We start from the raw sequence: 10,408 nt of genomic DNA on the forward strand, positions 1-10,408 counted from the left end.
GGAGCACGTGTAAATCCCGCACTCACCCCACCCCGCAAACTCTGGTCCTCCTCCACACACCCACCCGTGCTCTCCTAGGTGCCCCCGCGCGTCCTTGTGCACTTGCACAGCCGTTTCTCTGAATAAACCCGCCTTCGGAGCCGCCCGCTCGAGTCTCTAACAATCTTGGCGTCTGCGAAGTCCGGGCCTCGGGACACCGCGTGTAGCCGGGAGCCGAGGCGAGCGGGCGATTCCGCAAACACTTCTGCCCGGGGCCCGCCGCGCGCGCCGCGGGAAGCTCCCGAGAATAGCTTCACACGTGTTTGTTCCTTGCTCTACGTGTGATTAGGAGGGGGGGGGGAGCTTTCCCTCCCCCGGAAACAAACAAATGAATGCACACGCAGCATCAGCTTCGCGATTTTTTAAAAAAGTGAGCGAGCGGAGACGAACTGATTGGGGTGATCCAAACTTTAATAACTTTTTTCGTTCTTCCGCGTCCTCGACGACGAAGTGGCGGGTGTCTCGCTCTGTGCGCCGCATCCCCTGCTAATTTCTTGTTTGTTTTCTTTCGCTCTGCGGCCGGGAGAGAGGAGAGGAGAGGTGAAGGAGGGGGGATGGGAAGAGGGGGATGGGAGGAATGGCGGGGAGAGGAGAATTGGTCTTTATTGTTAATGGCAACACATCAATTACCGGCCATTGTCTAGCGGCCCAAGTTCCACGGTTCGCTGACGCGGGTGCCGCAGTGTCAGGGCGCGGGCGAGGCTTCGCGTGCCGCGAGGCAAAGGAATAATTAAATTAATAAAAACGGAGACAAAGTGGGGGTTGATTTTCACTTTTGAGCGAGTCGAAAGACGGCGGCGAGGGCGAGTGAGGTGCCGCAGCTGGATCCCATCCCAGCGACTTGGTCACCCAAGAGCCCCGCGCACGCCACAGAGGTCGCGCCGGGCCAGCTTTGAGCGAGGCAGCTGCTGGGGCAATCGGGGTGGCAGGGCTCGAACTTACGAGTCCCATCAGAGGGCCTGCCACTTCGGGGCTAATCTTCACCAGCGAATGGAGGCGGCCCGCAGGGAGGCCGGGGCTGCGCCAGGGTCGTGACCTCGCGGGCCAACAAGAACTGCACTCGGGGGAGGCGCCTGAGCAGTTGTGCTCACATTCGGGGCGCTTGACACCTGCGTGTCTACCAATACGGCCCCTCGGACATCCTTCGCAGGTCGCTGGGGGCGAAGGGCTGGGCCCCAAGACCGCGGGCCACAACTGAGTATCAGTGAAAGGGTTTCCGAGCCTCGGCTTCATCCAGGATCCTGGAGAGGGGACAGGATGTGGATGGAGTCTCCCTTTCCTGAGGCCTGGTTCTTTCACCCGCAAAAATACCTTATTCTGGCCTCCTCTGACCCCGGGGTCTGGGCTGGGGCCTGAAACGAGGCCTGGCCTGGGCCCCGGGTTCTCCTTCCCTTTCCGCCGGCGCTATTTGGGCACCGGCGACCTGAAGGACGTCCCCACGCGCTCTGCCCGCGCCCTGCAGCCTCTGCTGCCTCAGCCCTCAGCCCCAGGCCCCGCTGGGCCCCGGCCGAGGCGAGGAGGGCAATAGAAGAGGTTTCGTTTTCTTATGCCAAGCAAACAAGTGGCGAACAGGCGGCCCCGGGGGCGGGGGTGGAGGCACCTCGATGGGCTCACCGTTATTGATGGGGAACGACGGAGGCCGGAGCCCGGAGATCAGGTTCCCGGTCCCTCCCCTCCCCGGAGGTGGGAGGGACGGTGGGTAGCGGTGGCGGAGGAGGTGGCGGGTGCGTTGGGATAGGGGCGCCTCAATGCACCCTCGTTAACCACTCGGGGTTTATTTGTATTTTTCTCTTCTGGAAGTTCCGGGGAGGGAAGAAGGATTGAAGTGGTTAGTACCCTAGCCTTTACTTAGTACTCTTTCCTAGGGTTGCGGGCTAGGGTAGGGAGGAGGGTGCAAGAAACAGGACAGCAAGCCAAGACCAAGGTTGGAAGGACCTCCGTGGGCTCGGTAACTTCCCAAGCCCCAGGACTGCGCTTTCCCGGGAGTTTCTGAAACTCCTTCCTTCACCGAACGGCTGCGGCTCAATCCTAACCCCCTCCTCGGCCGCTGGAGAGGCTTCGAACCCGAGGCCTGAGGGAGCAGGCTCGTTGGATACCGCGGGCCCCGGCGGAGTCGACGCTGTGCGCCCTCGGCGCGCTCGCTCTCCAGCGGCCAAGCCCCAGCGGCGCAAAGGCGCCCTTTTTGGGGACTCCGCCGCCCAGAGCCAAGGGCTATCTCCAGCCGGGCGCCGGGCGCAGCGCTGGGACCAGGAGACCCAGGCGCCGGCTCCGAAGAGCAATTGAGCCGTGGTGAGCGGAGGGCGTCTGAGTGACAACCGCTCACATCCTAACCGAGGGTCCCACCCCGCCTGCCCACGGGGCCAACGACGTCTGGCTTCTCTTGCAAGGCTGTCCCCACGCCAGCATTTGGAATCTGACTATGCTGGCGACTGCAAGTGCCAGTGCCCGCGATCCTTACTTTCTGTCCACCTTGAGCGTCTTGCACTTGAATTCAGTTCGCCCCGCATGCAACAGTGCCTCGCTAAGGGGTGTCTGGGTATCAATTTCCTCCCAAAGGAAATGTCTGGAGGTAGAGAAAGTGGAAAAGGCTAATTGAATTTATAAAAAGAAAACTTTTGCTTCTTTTTAGTTAAAAATCCCTTTGTGGTTTTCTGAGAGTAAAAAACAAAATAGCACGTTTGTGGAACATAGCGGTTCGTGGGCTGTCCAGAAACTTCTGGGGGCCTCACAGACTCCCCTATTTGAGTTCAAGAAGTGGGGACTTTGCGACCCAGTGAACAGTGATTAGTTCTTATGTGCCATCTGTTGGGAAGAAGTGTGAGATGTAAGGAGGCCATGTGCATTTGGGGGTGTGCCTGGGGGGGGGGGGGTCCGGCCAGAAACTCATTTCCATTCATAAAGGAGGTCCGCTTCAGTGACCTAGGAGGATGCTAGATGAACTAATATAGCATATTGCAACAAACTCGAACCCTGCCACTTTCTCTAGCCACATCAAAACATCTCAAAGAGCTGTGCATCTTGGTTTGATGAAAAGCTTGCTGGCGGGGAGACCTTGTCTGGGGATGCCGGGTCCCTAGTCCATGTTCATGGGGGAAAGCACCTTTGGGATTCTATTTGGTGGAGTTCAGATGGTCAGGTCTGATTTCAGAACCATCCTGGGGTCCTTGCTGTTGTCTGCCCGGCAGCCTGTGAGCGAGGCTGGCCTGCCGTTCACATGATGGGTAGTTTGTAAGTCCCGCCCCGCTGCGCCATGACGGCTGTAGGGAATATTTCTCTGGGTGTCTGTCTGTCTTCTCAGAAAGTGCTTGCTGGGAGGGAGGGATGTCTCTTCTTGAGGCTGCAGTCAGAGTCCGAGTGGGAGCTTCACCCTGTCCTCACAACAAACTTTAGTTCATCAGCCCTCAAACCTGCATCCTTTTCAGCACTCCTATGAAAAACATGAAAGGGGGGGGGGGGTAATAGCTGTCTTCCCTTGACTTTTCTTCTTCTTTCCTCTTTCCAGCTCAACAGTTTTCTTAATCATCGCACCATACTTTCTTTCTCTCAGTTTTCATCGTCCAGCCAACAGGAACACCAGCGTTCTCTCCATCATAAAATCCAGTTTTATGCAGGCTTTTCCATTCGAGAAGCTAACACCTCCCAGTTCCACACCTGTGTCTCCCTGCTTCCCTGTGCCTTCTCAAAACAGAAGCGATTCTCCCAAGTTATAACCCTGGAACCATCAACACCCACACACTACAGTCAGGGACTAGCTCCCACTTCCTCTTCCTGTTTGTAATACTTGTTCTGTCCTAACTTCCACTCTTTTATTCTGGGCTCCCCCCTCCCACTCCCACCCCCAACGCGAGACTCTTGGACATGTTTCGTGGTGAAATTCACTCCCCGAGAAGCCTTGCTCAGAACTTTGCTCAGCCTGGAACGGATGTCACGTTTGCTTAGCCCGTTGGCTCGGAACTTGCTGTGGCCTTTGCCCAGGGACTCGGAACGGAAAGATGCCAGTGAACCTCTCCTGCTCCAACTGAAACAAAATGGTTTCAGGAGAGTTGGGGGTGGAGCCCCCATTTTCCAGGTTGGTTATTATTTTCTCTTTCTTTCCTGGATTTCGCCTACCCCGAACCTTCAGTGTGAGGAGAATAGTTCTGAGAACACCAGCCTCTCAACTCAGCGCCCTCCGACACCCCCCTTTTCCTGATCTCAGATCTCTGCCGCAGACTAGCTTCATTCCATGCTTCCCAGTGGGCATAGGAGTCAGTCGGTTGGGGTTCACATCCTGGTTCTGCCATTTAACAGGGTGTTGGGAGCGCAGTCCTAGCTGTGCACCCATGCTGAGGGTAGCCTTCGGCAAATTAATACCACTGGCCTCTTCCCTGTCCCGCAAAGGGTAGCTAACAGAGAGGAAGTATAGTGCTTGCTATTTCTTGTTCTATAGTGTGACCTCCCTGTGTCTCCAAGAGTCTCTTCATCTGGCAAATGGAGATAATAACAGTCCTTATTTCATAGAGCTCTTGAGGATTAAACGAGTTAACATGTATGAAGAACTTATAATAACGGCTGGTGTATAATTAGCACAATATAAAGTGTTAACTATTGTTATTACATCAAAGCAATGCTGTGAAGATGAAATGATATAATATGGTTAAAATATCATTATCCATCTATCCATTTACCTATTCATCCATCCATCCATTTATCCATCCATCCATTTATTCATTCATTGCACAGAGTAATGTGCTCAGTATGGGGAATACAGCTGTGAAATGCACCCTATCATTCCTCTCCTTGTTGGCAGGCAACAAATCAAACCGATTGTCTTCCGGGAGCGCATAATTGCCTGGCTCAGTGTTGGGGATGAGTGGAACAGTAGAGGAGCAAGGATAGAAGCCGTGCTTGATCTCAGGGAATGGTTAACATCCTCAACAGGAAGTCCCAACTAACAAAGACAATTGAAAATAGACCAGGTTGTACACGAATCCAAACCCAGTTGTGTGTATGGGTCACTGGGACCATTGACAGACGGGAAGGTTCTGGAACACCGGTGGACAAGTTAGTGGCCTGTTGCTTGGGTGCCAGTTTGTATTCACCTGAATGTTTTATTTGGCTCAGATGTTTTTTGTTTGTGTGTTTGGTTATTTTGTTTTGTTCTGTTTTTGTTGTTTTAATGTGTGTGTGTGTGTGTGTATAACCTCTTCTGAGCTGTGCAGAAAACAGGTGCTGTTTTCCTTGGGGCCCCTTGGAAGGGATAAGCTGCGTGCAGTGTTAACTTAGACCTTGTGCTTGCTCTTTGGCTTTCCATTTTTGTTAGATTCTAAAACGTAATCACGGCCAGTCCCATAGAGCATCTTGTAGCCAAGTGTAATGTCGGGATGGAAAATCCTATCAGCCGTTGCCGCCCTCCCAGGTGGACTCAGACCCTCTAATGGCTGCTGCTACGTGGACCGACTCATTATTACTATTATAGCCACATTGTGACCAAATGCGATTTAACATTTACTGGCAGATTGCAAAGTGCTCTCGTGAACACCCCCCCTCCCCAAACCCCCTCCCCACACACACCTCCCTGAGCTTGGAGATTAAAATGCTTTTTATGGCCCGAATCTGGAAAAAGAATGTGAGTCTGAGCAAAATACCTGTTAGCAGTGGCGCTGTGCAGAACGGGGAGATCATATCACAAGTGCTCGGCCCTCCACGTCCTAACGCACATGGAGTTTAAGACCTTCCCTCTTTCTTGCTGAAGAATATTTCAGTGGAGGATCGTTCCCCAGCTGCTCTACCCACTCACCTATTGATGGACTTTTGTATTGTTGTCCGTTTCCGTTTATTATAAATAAATTTACTCTCACCATTCTCATTCAAAAAAAAAAAAAAGACGTTTGCAGATGTTGGCAAGCAATGGGTGAGGTTTTCTTCCCCCCTGGTGTGTGGAGGGAGCCGACTTGAGTTAATCTGTCACTGGATGTCCTTCTCCTCAAAAATAGTGCCCAGGGGCCTCCCCGGGGGGCTTTCTTTAGAGGCTCTTAGGAGCTTGGCAGTATGTAAATTATGCATGAGTGTCCTTCATAGTTCCTGGTGGTCACAGTCGGAGGGATTTAAACGTGATTTAGCATTTCGGATGATTTGTGGGAGCTCGGGAGCCAGCCAGGGCGGTGGGGAGCGCCCCGGCAGCTTTCTCTCCATTGCATTAAATACATTGTCTGTTCTCCTGGCTTCTGAGTTGATCTATGAGTAGCCCCCAGCGGAGTTCTGAGATTTCTTTTCCAAACCGAAGGTTTTATAATTAAAAAAATAAATTCAGTCTATCTTGACCCTTTACCTTCTCATCAATTCAGTCGCTTTTACATTTATTAGCGTGCATTAATTGAGCACCTACTATATGCCCATTCCTATTTTAGGCGTGAAGGATGTAATGGTGAACAAGATAGAAAAGGCGGCCCTGGCTGGTTGACTCAGTGGCAGAGCGTCGGCCCGGCCTGTGGAAGTCCCAGGTTCGATTTCTGGTCAGGGCACACAAGAGAAGTGCCTATCTGCTTCCCCATCCTTCCCCCTCTCCTTCCTCTCTATCTCTTTCTTCCCCTCCCACAGCCAAGTCTCCATTGGAACAAAAGTTGGCCCGAGTGCTGAGGATGGCTCCATAGCCTCTGCCTCAGGCGCTAGAATGGCTCCGATTACAATGGAGCAACACCCCTGATGGGCAGAGCATCGCCCACTGGTGGGCATGCCAGGTGGATCCCAGTTGGTCACATGCAGGAGTTTGTCTCTCTGCCTCCCCACTTCTCACTTTGGAAAAAAAAAAAAAGATAGAAAAGGCCTTTGCTCTTCTGACGAAGGGGATATATATATATATATATATATATATATATATATATATATCTCAACAACAACAACAAAATGTTTAATAAATTCGGGGAATGGTGAATACTCTAGGGAAGATAAAACTGCGCGAATCGATGGAGAGCGACTTGGATGGAGGCCCAGGGAGGAGTGTAAGGGGGATGAGGGGAGGTCTCTGAGCAAACGACCTCTGAGACGTGAAGGACGAGTTGTCAGCTGTGCCCAGATGCGGGGACACGAGCAGTCCAGGCCTAGGGAAGAGCACAGGCAGTGGTCCTGAGGAAGGAACAGGCTTGAAGGAGTTTGCTGTGTTTTTCTCTCCTCTCTGCCACCCCTGCCTTGTTATTTTACATTCAGGAAGATGAGGGAAATGAATTTTCCTTTTAAAAAAACTGTTTTCCCAGTCGAATGGATACAACACGCCGTGGACTGTCCTCGCGATGAAATACCACTCGGCCACAGAAAGAAACAAACCACTGATTCTTGCAATGACTTGGATGAAATCACAAAAGTATTATACTATGCTGTGGGCTGGGACAGAAGTGTGTTCACAGTTGTGAGTGTACACCAACCACAGTTTATTCTTGTATTATTATTCATTTATTACTGCATCGTTTCCTATACGAACAACTGTAAACCCATCCCCCGACCCTGTATAAAATCCTGGAAAATGCAAACTATTCTAGAGTGACAAATTAGTGATTTCATGATTGTCCGCTGGTGGAGGGGGAAGGAAGGAGAGATCGTTAAGGGGCACAAGGGACCTTTGGGGGAAACAAAAATGTTTTTGTCTTGATTGCACTGGTAGTTTTTTCAACTTCACTGAGAGGTGTAGTGAAGTACACTGAATTACATATATGTCAGTGGTTCAATATGACGGGTTTTAAGAGAGGTATGTATAACTGGAAATTGCTACTGCTATATTTAAACACGTGAACCCTGAATGTTCTCTGAGGCTTGGTCACCTGTGATCTGGCCTGGGATTGGCTTAGATGAGCATGGGACTGGGGTTGGTATGGAGACACCTACATTGGCCCTGGAAAAAGCATAAGGTTTTCCTTGTGTTTCCATTATTCTACCCAGAAACAGAAAGTCCTTGGAATGCCAGGTACCAATACACTTTCAGAATTAGAGATCCTGTAGGTGACAAGAGAGAAGGCCACAGCTCCCAGAGACAGGTGCGTCCAGATGGAGTTCAGGGTCAGAACCCCCAAGCTGACTTAGGGTTCACCGACTGGGTGCCTATTTTGCAACGCCGCAGGCTAGCCGGGATGAAGGACCATTTCCGGTGAAGGACCAGGTCCCCCTCGCCGTCCCCCACACCACCGCCTGACTCTCGATGAGGCCTGAGTGACCACCCCCCACCCCAGTCCCCGTGCTGCCTGCAATACGAGGCAGTGGTTAAGAGGGTTGGCCCTGATGATTCTAGTTGACAAGTGAAAAGCAGGACAAGTTGAGAGGCAGAAAAAGCCAGGATTTAGGGAACAAGGGGGTCTGCGTTAGAACCCCCACTCAAGTTATTAGTAGCAGGGTTCCCCCCAAGGCTGTGAAGCTGGTGGAATTTCCTTGTCCTTCCTCTGTGTAATCATCTGTATGGGAGGGTGGTGAGGGGCCACCGGGCTGTCGCCTCCACGTGGGCAGGACACCCAGTAGGTATCCAGAACATGTCTGTGCCATGAGAGGACTGGAGCAGGGGTCTGTGCCCTTCCAGACGCCGGCAGGTGCCAGCAGCCTGGTGCTGTTAGCACCGAGCGGCGTCTCAAACTCTGGTGCACTCAGGAGTAAGAACCTGGTGAGAACGCAGATTCCGAATCGGATTGTCAGGGGCGGGCTCTGAGGTTCCGAATTTCTAACAGGCGCCTTGGTGACGTGAAGGCGGCTGGTCACGGACCACTCTTTGTGCGGCAGCAAATGGTCAGGTGGGAGTAGGGTTGGGGGAGGGGGCCACCCAGGCCAGGGATCTCCCAGTCCCCGAGAGAACGGATTCAGTGGTGGTTCAGAGCGTGGCTCAGTTCTCCGGCTCATCTTGTGTCCAGAAGTGCCCCTGGTGTGACAGGATGCCTCTAAGGGACACAAAACAGATGCTCTTTGGTCCCCACGCAGCTGCTCGTGCTGCCTGGCCGTGGAACCTCACGTCGGCCGAGGAACCTCACGTCGGCCGCGGAACCTCACGTCGGCCGTGGAACCTCACGTCGGCCTGGAACCTCACGTCGGCCGTGGAACCTCACGTCGGCCGTGGAACCTCACGTCGGCCGCGGAACCTCACGTCGGCCGAGGAACCTCACGTCGGCCGTGGAACCTCACGTCGGCCGTGGAATCTCACACATGGAACCTCACGTGGGCCGCGGAACCTCACGTCGGCCGTGGAACCTCACGTCAGCCGTGGAATCTCACACATGGAACCTCACGTGGGCCGCGGAACCTCACGTCGGCCGTGGAACCTCACGTCGGCCGTGGAATCTCACACATGGAACCTCACGTGGGCCGCGGAACCTCACGTCGGCCGTGGAACCTCACGTCGGCCGTGGAATCTCACACATGGAACCTCACGTGGGCCGCGGAACCTCACGTCGGCCGTGGAACCTCACGTCGGCTGTGGAATCTCACATTGGCTGTATGTGGTGGAAACAGTGGCTCTGGCCGCCCGTGACTCTGAGTCACCAGTGCGCGGCACTAGCATTAATAACCACGGACACTTGTTAGGCGTGGTGTGTGCTGAGTACTTGGCCCAAGCTGAGCAGAGGACAGGACAACTCCGGAGGAAGTAGCGGATGACGGTGATGATGAGGAGGAGGAGGAGGAGGATGACAATGACGATTGCTTTTTGAGTCCTTTCACATCTCTTTTAGTCCTAGGCACTCGATGAGGCGGGTATTGATTGTTCAGGCTCTGGATTGTCTGTCTCCAGACCCTGGACATCCCAGGCTCAGTCTGGCTCTGCACCTTGCTTCCTCCAGGGAGCAACTTCCACTTCCGGGGGCATCTGGCAACATCTGGAGATATTTTTGCTGGTCATGCCTGGGGGCTGCTACTGGCATCGAGTGGGTAGAGAGACCACAGGTGCTGCTAAACAGGCTACAATGCACCAGACAGCACTCACCCCACCCCCAACAAATAGTTACAGGGCCCAAAATGTCATTGTCATCTCAGCTGAGGCTGAGAAATCCTGGCACAGGCGGCGTCCTTTCCAGAGTTCCCCAGGTTTACCTGCGAGTGTGCCGCCTGTCTCTAACCTGACCCTGCAGGGGTAGGTAGGGTCACACGGGGTTATTCTCCTGACTTCTTCTAAGGCTCAGAGCCTCTTAGAGAGATGGGCTGAGACGAGGCCAGGAAGAGCTTCCCTGAGACTCCCTCCCTGCCCCGCCCCCCGCCTTCTGCAGTAAGGATGTGGTGGGTGCCGCGGTCTTGCTTTCCCATTCAACATGTGGAATGAGGAGGGGAGAAAAGGGCCTCGGGGGTATGTGCCCTGGAGCTCCTGGCCCCTGTACATCTTGTTCTGATTGCGATCAGGATGCTGCCCAGGATGAGGAGGCATCGTGCC

The sequence above is a fragment of the Saccopteryx bilineata genome, chromosome 9, assembly GCF_036850765.1.
Source record: "Saccopteryx bilineata isolate mSacBil1 chromosome 9, mSacBil1_pri_phased_curated, whole genome shotgun sequence".
Lineage (NCBI taxonomy): Eukaryota > Metazoa > Chordata > Mammalia > Chiroptera > Emballonuridae > Saccopteryx > Saccopteryx bilineata.